We start from the raw sequence: 12,226 nt of genomic DNA, 5'->3' as shown, positions 1-12,226 counted from the left end.
GGAGTCTTTGGGTGATGAATCTATCCCTCCAGCACGTCCTATTAATAGCCGTGTCGAGGTTTAAGTCTCCGCCCTTGTGGCTCTGATGGATCTAGATTTTTGAGGTGAAGCATATTCATCAAATCTGGGTTTGACATGGCCTTGTATGTTAGGCAAAGGTCACCTCTGAGCAAGCGTAAGCGACTGAATAGAGCTGGAGTTCTTTCAGTCGGGCAGCATAGGACAGATTTTGAGACCCTTTATCCTTTTGGTGAGGAACTTTTGTGGCCTCTCCAGCTGCTGCAAGTGTCGGGTCAGATACATTCCGAATGGGGCATTGTACTCAATCATTGGTCTGATGAGTGATGAGTAGAGGGAGACAATGACCTCCCTTGATCTAGATGAGAATCCCTTCATGATAAGGTGGGCAATGTAGAAGGTCTTCCTAACTACTTTAGCTACATGGGTGTCGAATGACAGACTACTATCAACCTGGGTCCCCAGGTCCCTGATAACTTCTTCTGTGCTCAGTGGATTGCCACCTATTTGGTAGCTAGGGGTAACCTTGTTTTTCCCGAAGGGTATGACTATGCATTTTTTGGCATTTAACTTTAGGCCATGGCTCTGGCACCAGTTATCCGTTTCTGTGAGACCCTTCTGAAGGATATCTGTGTCAGATGTGTTTTCTACCATGGCCCAGTTTGCAGTCATCTGCAAACTTTGTCAGCCATAACCCTCCTGTGTTTGCTTGTACTTGAGAAGTAGATGCCAAACAAGAGTGGGCCTAGGACTGAGCCCTGTGGGACACCACTTGTGACAGGCTTTGAGTCTGACATGGCGCCAGCAACTCTGACCCTGTGGGTTCTGTCACTCAGCCAGTTTGCAACCCATCTTGTGATGTATGGGTTAATATTCAAGCTGATGAGTTTTTCAATGATACCCGAGTGGGGTATTGTATCAAGGCCTTCGCCAGATCGAGGTAGGCTGTATGGACTGCCTTTCCTAATCAATGGCTTTGGTGACTGTTTGAAAAAGTCAACCAAGTTTAAAAGGCATGATCTGCCTTTGACAAAGCCAAACTGGGTTGGATCCAAAGTCTGCAAATTCCTATGTCTTTATTTATGAGGTCCATTATGATCCTCTCCATGGCTTTGCAGATAAGGCTTGTCAAGCTAATGGGCGGTAATTTCCAGGGTCGGTGGAGGCACCGCCTTTGTGAAGTGGGACCACAGTTGCAGTGCGCCACTCCTGGAGTAATGTATCCAGAGGTAAGGCTCTGATTAAACAGCTGTCCTAGCTGTGGGTTTAATTCCTCATTGAGTTTGTGGAGCACACAGCCGGGGACACCATCAGGTCCCATGGATGCTGTGTTTTTGCTTTGGAGAGAGCAGTTCTCACTTGGGCGTTGGAGATGTTTGGGGGCTGCAATAATTTGGTATAGATATCTCTCCTTTGGGGGAGGGGAGAAGTTTGCACTGAACCTGTCAGCCAGTATGTTGGCAATGTCCGTAGGATCAGTAATCTTCACATCATTTTGAACTAGTTCTGAGCATATCTGGGAGTTTCCTCCCAGGTTTCTAACATAGCTAAAGAAGGCCTTATGATTGTCTTTTGAGTCTTTAGCTATTTTTCTCTCAAAATTTGCTTTGGATGATTTTATGAGAGCTCTTATTTTTACTTATAGTGATCAAGGGTGTCTTACCTTTTAAGGATTTTGCTCTATCTTGTAGTAGCTTCCTCCTTTTGTTGTAGAGTTTGTTTATGGCTGGGGTCCACCAGACTGGACGCTTGCCTTTGGTACAGAGAGTCTTTGTTTTGCTTGGGATTGCCTTATCCATGCAGTCCTGCAGGTGCTGGTAGAAGGCATTTGTAAGTGATTCAGCGGCATGTGTACTGTTTTCCAGCTCGGGGCCTTAAAGGAGACCACACTAGTCTTTAGAAGTGTGAAGTCGGCTTTGAGAAGTTCTTTACTGTGGTCTTTTTATTTCAGGTGGGGTGGGATGAGGACCTCCAGCGAGATTAGTTTGTGATCTGATCTCACCAGTGAGGGGTATACTTCGGTGTTGAACATTGTGCTCCCATGTTCGTGATGATGAGGTCAAGTATGTTATCTCCTCTTGTGGGATGGTAACTAGTTGTTCCATGGCATTTGAGTTTATGAATTCCAGGAACTTTTGGGCTAGGGTGTTTGGGCTTGAGTAGTGTTCCCAGTCTATATTAGGGTAGTTGAAGTCACCTAGTATGATGGTGTTTGGTGATACATTTATCCCCTCTAGTGTTTTCAGGAAGGCCATGTGAGGTTCCTGAGTTTGTGAGGGTGGCCTGTAACATGCTACAATTTGCAGAGCAGTCTTGCCTATGGTTAATTGCACCTGGATGGTCTCCGATGCATCGTGCGTTGCAACCAGTCTTGAGGTGTGGGAGTCCTTGATGAATATGGATACACCCCCTCCTTTCTTGGTATTGTCCGGATTTTGGGGCCGGAACGCATGATATGAGGTAAAACCTGATAATGCTGGGGTGCTCTCAGGAGCCTTGAACCAGGTTTCTGTCACAGCACAGACATCGATGTTCTCCATACTGAGAAGGGCCTCGAGTGTGTGCATTTTGAGATTCAGACTTCTGGCATTGAGCAGCATTACCCTTAGTCTGTTCTATATTCCCCCTTTGCGATCGTATTTTTTTTGTATTGTGAAATTTTCCATGTCTGGGTGCCTCTGCCTGTATTTCTCCTCAAATATCTTTGGAGCTGCTTTTTGTATTTATTAGTTTACCTTTTTCCTTTGCATAAATACTGCACTGTATCAGATGTCTTTTTCTTTCCTATGTCCATGTTTCTTTTTTCTACCTGCCAATAATTTGTAGGTTTTGTTTTTTTAATTGTTTGGTCTTCCAGTCTCATTTCTTCTTCCAAGCATCCCAAAGTTTCTTTGTCTAAATAATGTTTTTCATAGATCTGTTATATTAATGAACTGAAATTTCCATTTGAAGCTTTTAACAAGTTTTCTTGTGCAGGTATTTTTCTTTGTTTGTTTCTTAATCTTTTTGAATATCTTCTCTCTGGAAATTCTGGGCTTCTTGCATAATAGTAACAATATGTCATTTGTTCTTTATTCTCAGTAGTCCACTTTGTCATCTTTATGGCTATTTTTTGGCCTGTCAGTTTTTGTTGTTTTGAACTACTATTTCCTTCTACAATGGGGAGCCTGGCTTAACCCCACTGTGGTGAGTCTGAATAAGCCAATGCAGTGTTTGAAAATGTAGGGCAAAATTGAGAAGAAAAGTTTCGAAGAAAAAAGGTGCAACATGCGGGGGATAGTATCATAAGCACTGGAATGGGAGGAGGAACAGCTGCAGGTTCAGACAGTGCTTGCGACATATGCTAAGAACTTAATATCCGTAAATGAAAAGGGAGATATGGGTGTTCCACATCATCGGGTGGGGGGGGGGTAAGGCTGCCAAGTATGTGAAGTGGAGTGATGAAAATGGGTGGGGACTGGAAAGAACTTCTAGATTAAAAGGGATGATGATGAAAATGGTCAGGACAAGAAAGATGATAACGAAAATGGACATAGACTGGAAAGAAGTATCAGATTACTGTAAAATAGAAAGGAGAGAGAAGGAGAGCCAAGACCAAGAAGATGAAAAAGGAGGTGAGAGGCTGGGGAAGAAAAAAGGAAGTCAGTAGATTGCGCAATGTTAGATGGAGAGCAATGTTAGATGGCGAGGGAAGGGAGGGGAGAGAGGGGAGAAGAGATTATACAATTACCATATCATTCAGAGTTCAGGTGCTGTCCTCTGTGGAATAGAGGTGTACCTGGGGGAACAGCCCTTTCCCTGGCTTAAACGTGTGTGTGTGTGTGTGTGTGTGTGTGTGTGTGTGTGTGTGTGTATATATATATATATATATATATATATATATATATATATATATATATATATATATGGTTCCCTATCAGAAGCCTGAAACACTATAAGCTCGAAAATCAAAATCCTGAAAACCCAAAAATCCTGAAAACCCAAAATCCTGAAACTCAAAATCCTGAAAACACAAATAATGCTAATATGCCAATACAAAGACACTAATATCTACCGACTTACCTTAACCCTAACCCTAAGGTCCGTCACTATCGCACACTCACCTAACCCGCGCCCTAACCCTAACTCACTTAAACCGCCCCTAACCCTAATTTTTGTCACTATTGCATACATGCCTAACCTGCGCCCTAACCCTAACTCACTTAAACCGCCCCTAACCCTAATATAAAACCAACCGCACACTTACCTGAGCCCAACGCATAACCTAACACCACAGGGCTAACAATAGCAAAGCCACAATGATGTCAGTATGTCTATTTTGAGTTTCAGGATTTTGGGTTTTCAGGATTTTGAGTTTTCAGGTTTTTGGTTTCAGGATTTTGATTTTCGAGCTTATAGTGTTTCAGGCTTCTGATAGGGAACCATATATATATATATATATATATATATATATATATATATATATATATATATATATATAGAATATAACCTTCATATTAAGCAAAAGTGATATAATTACCATGGTTAAGCAAAACAATATTGACATTTGCATTGATTTGTAAGATCTGAATAATATAATGTGATTAAAAGAGAGCATCACCCCTTGCTTACAGTTGAAGATGTGGTCTTGCGAATGCCAAATACTTGCCTGTTTTCATAGTAGATATGTAGTAGGGGTTCTGCAGGAGAACGTTGAATGAAACAAGCTCCAGATTGTCTTTATTTAATATGCAGTTTGGAGGCTACAGATTTCATAGGTTCATAGGTAGGTACTAGGCTATCAGCCCTAGGGCCCATACAAGCCTAGCCAAAAAATGTACCCTGGCTTTCGCCACCCAAGAAAATTATTTTCCTGTGCCCCTGTCGAGTAGAGCCACAGAAGTGATCCCCGGGGTGAATCTCCCATTTCCCACCCAATCATCAAGATTTTTTTTGAAGAGTGCTAATGAGGAGCTCTGTTTGACATAGATAGGTAGTCTGTTCCAGAGTATGGGAAGTTTCTGGGACAGGAATCTATCCCTCTAGCATGTTCTGTTTATTGTGGTGACAAGGTTAAGGTCCCTAGAGCGTGTAGCTCGGAGGGATTGGGATTTCTTTCTTCACTTTCATTTGGTATTTCATCAGTAATGAAGATATTCTAGACACCTGTAGTACATTAAAAACTCTCCCAAAAGGAAGCACATTCGAGTAGTGTATGTATTATGTATTCATCTACCATAGCTAAAGTAAGCCCTACCTCTATTTTTGTTTCTGCAGTAAACAGTTTCTTTCTGCACCCACACCTCATACACTCGCAAACTTCTCTTCAGATAGCTCAACTCTGTTATCACAAATAATACCCCATAATCACTTCCTGCGTTTCCATCTAATGACAGCTGCATCAGGAATAGCTGAAGCACTCTGAAAAAGTTACAAAAAAAATCATCTTTGGCTCTCTGACCAGCATTTCTGAAAATAGCTGCCACCATACTTGTAGGATCAGCGGTTAGGAAAGAAAAAAAAAACAGTTCTAAGCAGCCATATAACAGCATACATGCTTGGAGCAACTTAGACATTGAAAAGTAATCCACTCGTTCTGTATTCTTACTATACACCATCGTCAGTAGAAATATCTGGACATCCATTCACTGTTTCCTTCCAAATTCATACAGATGTACAGATTGTACACTAAAATGTACAGATTGTTCAAAGGCTAAAGTTGTCCTGTAAGCTAACTACTTTATCATTAGAAACTTGAAAGGCCATATAACTTATATTTTAACTTTGAATAAGCATCACCTCTTAACTGCTTTGAATTCTGAGTATATTTCACATATATTACAAACTGCAGTTAACTATATCTGCTGGTTTATTCCCCTTTCTTCTACACAGAGCACCACTGCCTTACCACACAAGAAATAGTGTGGCAACCATTAGTTGTTTCGACAATATTGCTTTGCAACTCTTTATCAATTAAAACTTACTTTTAGGATACTACCTACTTTAGCCAGTATGTTAGTGTGATCAAAATGGTGACTTAGTAGCTAGGATCTCTGTCCCACAGCATCAAGACTCAGGGTTCAGTTGTGATCTCCTTTTGCTGTCTATATGGAGTTTTCATAGTCTCACTATGTGTACATGTCTTTTCTCTGGGCACTTCAGTTTCATCCTACCTACAAAAATATATGTCGATTGATTGGCTGGTCAGAAACATTAAATTACTGAAATTACTGATGTACCCTTTTGCCGTTATTGGCCCTATGCAATATGGCTGAAAAAACATCAGGGTGACTGGTTCACTTACTGGTTAACAAATGAAAAAAAAAAAAAAAAGATTTTTGATTTCCTACTCTTTAAGAAACAGTAACCCCTATACTCATGCTGACTAAGGTTCCTTTAACTTTGGAAATATCAGAAAGGGCCTTTTGTGAACTTGATCCTGATGCCTGGAATTTTCTTTTTAGCAAGGTTCCTATTAGCAGTTTTTGCCATGCCTTCTGCAGGGAATCTTGTCTAGAGACTCTCTAGTTCCTATTATTATCCTTGTTTTTATTGATGTGGCCAATGCAAGTCTACACTGTACAGGGATTTTCCACTGTTGGTTACCCCATTGTGAGCAGTTCTCCATTTTTATCTGTTAACCAGGTAAGAGAACTAGTCTACTGACCCTTTTGAGTTATGATTTTGGCTCAGAGCAGAAAAGATGCAACAGTGTATAAAGTACAGTTATAAATAACAAATATTATAATTTTCTAGCAGAAAATGTTACAATGGCTTACAAAAGGTGGAAGGCATGTAGAATGTATGCAGTAGAAATTGTAGTATTTACATAATTTACATGGTTCAGCTCTTCTGCAGTCACAGATGGTATCAGTGCATTAGAAATGAAGCTGTTGGGGGTGAATTTAGATTACTGTTCAATGCCACAAAAAAGGAGGTGGATATGGCTTCCTCCTGAAGGTATTTCTTTAATGTAGTTTGAAATGCTAATAAAGTATTTTGATTTATGTCATTTGGTCTTTTGCTCCAAATAGCAAGACTTATTTGGAGAAGGCAGTTTCTCCAGGGGGTTCATAGGTGTATACTAGGCTAATGACCACTAGAGCGTTTATAAGCCTAGCTGTACAAACAAAATGTGACCCACAAGTTTTTTTTTTTTTTTAACCACCTTTATTGAATATCTCTTGTGACATAGTCACGTTTACATAAACGTAATTAAAATGTATTAACAAGTTAAAACTAAAAAAAATATGCTTCACATATATTGCCATATATCATATAGCCTAAGCAGCATTATACAAATTATTCAATTCCTGCCCCCCCCTTTTTAAAATAAGAAACATATTTGTTAAACCATCATAACATAACCTCCCACAAGTTTTTTGTTTTAGACTTTATCTGTAGGGGGTGATTTTTGGTTTTGACGTGAATTACCGGCTGCTTCCATCCATAATAGACATATGTGCCGCACTAGGGGTGAATTTACGATTTCCCATCCACTGGTCCATGTTACACTTAAAAATGGTAAGGGAGGGACTTTGCTTGCTGGGGAGGGGGTCTTACTAACAGGAAGCTTTCTCCATCAGTGATTATTGGTGAGTATATTTGTACTCTGATAAAATTCTCTTAACTGTGTGCAATATTTTAAAGAGTGGTGTACTGGTCAAGATGGTAACTCTTAGTGATATCTGGAGCCAGTTTATGGACCTTAGTAAATCACACTGATACTTTCAAACATTTGTTAAGGTAATAAGTCTGCATATCCTAGTTGCAATAATTATTGTTATAGATGGTATTAGTAGCCAAAAGTACACACACACACACACATATATATATATATATATATATATATATATATATGCACATAGAAATATTGAAATATTTCAGGCATGAGCAGTTCTGCCCTTCTGGCCTGCCAGTATACCAAAACAGTTCCTCCTGTAATAACCATCCAAGCTGCTCTTAAAAGTATGTAAAGTATTGCTTGCTTTTATATCATTTTGTAGTCTATTCCATGCATTGGCTACTCTCCCAGAGAATCAATTATTATATTTCTCATTCCTGTAAAATCTTCTACTTACATTTTCTGATGACTCTCTACTATTTTTGAGAATTCCTAACATTCCCAGAAGTAGTTTTCTCTAAATGCCTTATATACCTGAATAAGGTCTCCTGTTAAATATCTGTAGGAGACACTGTACAAGTTCAGATATTTAGTCTTATACCTTAAATGTTCACATCCGTGCTGCGGTAGCATTGTCGCCACACAGTAAGACGTTGTCCTGTTCGATTCTCAGCTAGAGCGTTTTCTGTGCGGAAACATGCATGAATGGCCGTGCCTTCGTTGAAGGTTGTGCGTCAGGGCCGGCAACTCAGCACGTAAAAATCTACTGCCAATCATTAGCGGACCGGAGTTCCGCTGTGGCGACCCCTAACTAAGTAAAGCTGAAAGACACAACAACCTTAAATGTTCACATCCATGGATACCCTTGATATATTTCCGCTGTGCTCTTTCCAGTTTACTCATACTAGTTTTCTTAGTTTCCATATTGTTATTCCATACTCAGGTTTGGGCCTAATGTAACTTACAAACAATAACTTCATTATTTCTGATTTCCTAGAATTTATAAATATATATTGTATATGAAGTTAAATCTAGATAAATTACATCACAGCACAATTTTTCATTAATAGTTGTTATTATACTGTTATAGAACTTCATGTTACAGGGGATAGATAATAGACCTATTTTCCACATACGCATGCTATTATATGGTTTTAAGTCCCAGCCTTTCCAATTCTGACAGTGAGTTATCCAATATAACCTTCTCCATTATCCTTCTACAACATGAAAGTAACCTTATAGGTCTGAATGACTCAGGGTTTGTCCTTTTCTCTTGAAGACAGGTTTAACAAGTGCATGTCTCCAATCATGAGGAATCTTTTCATATTTATAGGACCTAGTAAATAACAGATGTAATGGCAGTATAAGTTAATGCCAGAGTGTCCGCAGGTCATTATTACTAATACTGTCTCCTCACTGTGCTTTGTTTGGATTCAAGTTGTGTAGTTCTTTTTCAATATCATCTCATTTGATTTTAGTATCTGGGGTTACCTGGATGTCACTAGGACAATATGTCACCCCCTTTGTAGAGCCAAACTGTTTTGCATAAGGTTTGTAGCTATAGCTATAATCTGTTGTGTTTGAGAATAAATTTTAGAAAATACACACAGTTTATGAATTCCTATGTCTATCTCTTAGCAAATCTGATGTATCTGTAAAATGGTTTCCTATTTTGTTCAATATCTTTATGTAAATTTTCTTTATCTTGTCTCACACCGTCTGTCCAGCTTGTTTATTTTTGTTGTCAAAGTCATAGTTCTACCTCTTTTCCATTTCTTATATTTTTTGTCCTATCTTGTTGTTATGGAAGTATATCCTCCTGACTTTATGCACCTAAATCCTGATTTTAAACTTTTTTTTTTTTTTATTGTTTGCATTCAAAAATTTCTCTTTCAAAACTTTCCACACTCCTGCAGCTTTTCCACTGAACACATCACTCCAACTAGTTTTGCATAGTGACTGTTTTGCTTCCATATAATCAGTTACTAATCATCTGTGCATTTGTTTAGATTTCATTTTGACAGAATTATCTAGCAAGAAATTAACCTTTATAATCTCATGATCACTGCACATCAATGGTGCTAAAACTTATCATGAAAATTTGTTTAGGAACACAATGCCTAGTATGTTCCATTCTCTGATAAGCTTTTTTACAATCTGAAGCAACTGTTATTCCTGAGCATACTTTGTAAATCATTTCCTTACTAATGTGTTATCGATATTATTCCAGTCTGTTTCTCATAAGTTTAAGTCCCCAGCCACTATTATTTTCCCCTTGTGTTTCATGCAAGAAATGTATGAATACGTTTAGGTTATCAGCACTTGACTTTGGTGGTCTTTACATTCCAACATTTATTATATGTCCGAGGGTTGTCTTTATTGTAACAATTGCAAAATCTACAGTACTGATGTTATCATTAAACATGTAATAATCACAGGTCTCAGAATCTTATCATAACACCGCCACCTGATTTTTTGTTAGCCTGTTGTAGTAAAAACACTTAAACCCTGACAAAGCTGCTTTCCAGTAATTGTTTTTTAAACATGTTTCACAAAAAATAAAACCAGTCTTCGGGAATGTAGCAAATTTTCCATTAAAAAAAAAACTTTGCTGTTAATGCTCATAGCATTGACAACCACCAGAGATGTACCAAATGTTGCTATCTGTGAACTATTAAATATTTCACCTGGCAAAAATCCTGCCTTGTTTGTTAAATATTGCAGATTATACAATGACTCGCCATTAATATTCCAAAACAAGCACGCTGAGTGGTCAGCCCAGTCAGCTTGCCCATTGTAAATCCCAGCATATACCAACGGAAAAAGGTCCGGTCGCCCGGACTTTTTTCCATTGGTATACACCTTTACAAAAATTAAATAAATAAAATCTGAAATCCTGACTCCGACATAGCAGAGAGGATAGAGAAAATACTAGGAAAATCAGGTATGTTATTCAAAACTGTCTTAAGCATTAAAAAAAAAAAAAAAGAAAAAAAGAAAAACTGAGCAACAGAGACTTTATTTTCTCCGTTGCTTCCTTTACAAAGCACTGATGTACTGGGTATGCATGGGAAAGCAAGTCCTATACACATGCACAGAACATAAAAAAAAAAAAGGCTACGGGATATATACCAGCCGTAGGAGGACAGCACGGTACCATTATACAAAGACATTATTTAAGAAAAGTATTTTTTTTTCTTAAATAATGTCATTGTATAATAGCAATAACCAACACCATGGTGTGGTATATTAAGATTTACCCACGGTTGGCTTGATTTAATCACTCTGTCTTCGTCCACATGATTAAACCACACCAACCGTGGGTAAATCTTAATATACCACACCGACGTCATCAGTTATTGCTTAAATACCTGCTGTAAAAATTCTCTTCCCTAATCTTGACAAGTACACACCATCCTGTCTAAACACGTGTGTGCCCAAAATTAGGCTTGGATGCTCTACATATTTCCATTTTTTTTAAGATGGGACATTTTTTTCAAATAGGTATTTACCCCCAAAAATCTATTAATTCACAATGACCTGACTCTCCTTTCTGTATGTGATTTGTGAAAAATATGTACTGTGCAAGTTATGCCATCTAAGATTACTAACAGTCATAATCCTAGTGGATGAGATCATTTGTACGAACGTGAATAAAGACAGATCCATGCTTTCTTACATTAAGGCCTTTCTCACATCCTATGTTTTTGCTCCTGGGAAGCATAACACACACTATAAGATGTTCATTATCTTCTCTGCAAAATTTAAGTATTAATTCCTCTAATAACTGAATCTCCAATTACAAGAATATCAAGATCTGAAAAATCTTCCACTTCTAATTCAGTAATACCTGCTCTATCTAATTGTTAAAAGAAATGATTTTCATCACCATGAGTGTTATTAATCTCCCTGTTTTCATTGCTTATTACAGTTGCATACATTTTTTCATCCAGATAGCTTTGTACATTCACAGCTTGAGCCATGTTGTCAGCTTCTGTCTTTCTCCCCTTTTTTTCTTTTAGCAATGTTTTTCAATCCTTCCGTAATCAAGTTTGGTTTCTTGCTTTTCACCTGCCAATTGCCCTTTTTTATCTTCCCTTTTGGAAAAATTATGCCTTTTTCTGTTAGACTAGAGGTTTTCTGGTAGAAAAATATTATAATTTCCTGTAGTCCATGTTACACACCAAAATATTGCCCTTTTTAGCATGTATTCTCATTGCCTTGTAGACATTAATAATTTTTCTTCCTTGTTATTTGTTGCGAATCTCTTCCTTTTTTATTTTTCATCTCTGTGCTCTGAATTGCTCAGATTGCTGAGTACTTGTATCCAGAATTCCAAAGGTGTCAGTGGTGTTTTCTTGTTCAATGGGGGATGAGCCTAGGGCACCGCTCTAGCAGGGGCACTTTTCCAGTATTTATTTGGTGTAGGTAGACCAGGATGGGGGCACCGGGTGGTGTGGTGGTGGTGCTGTGGAGCCCTTTTGCCTAGGGCACCAGTTGACCTAAGGCCGCTCCTGCAAGTGTCATCAGTAAGTCTAAGATTTACTACTAATAATGGTAAGCAAATCATTTAACTTTTGATATGAGGAACACAGATCACTAGTG

At 38.5% G+C, this 12,226-nt stretch overlaps 1 protein-coding gene across 1 annotated transcript in view; it reads left to right on the top strand.

The window, feature by feature from the left end:
• Positions 1-12,226, top strand: part of LOC122803834 — a gene marked incomplete at its 5' end in the record, with an annotated part of 970,101 nt that overhangs the window by 614,919 nt on the left and 342,956 nt on the right. The window lies entirely within an intron of this gene.

This window comes from Protopterus annectens, chromosome 6.part0, assembly GCF_019279795.1.
Source record: "Protopterus annectens isolate FY-2018-M chromosome 6.part0, PAN1.0, whole genome shotgun sequence".
In the NCBI taxonomy this organism is placed as follows: Eukaryota; Metazoa; Chordata; order Ceratodontiformes; family Protopteridae; genus Protopterus; species Protopterus annectens.
Note: the sequence above shows the minus strand (reverse complement) of the source record. Positions and strands in the feature narration are given on the sequence as shown.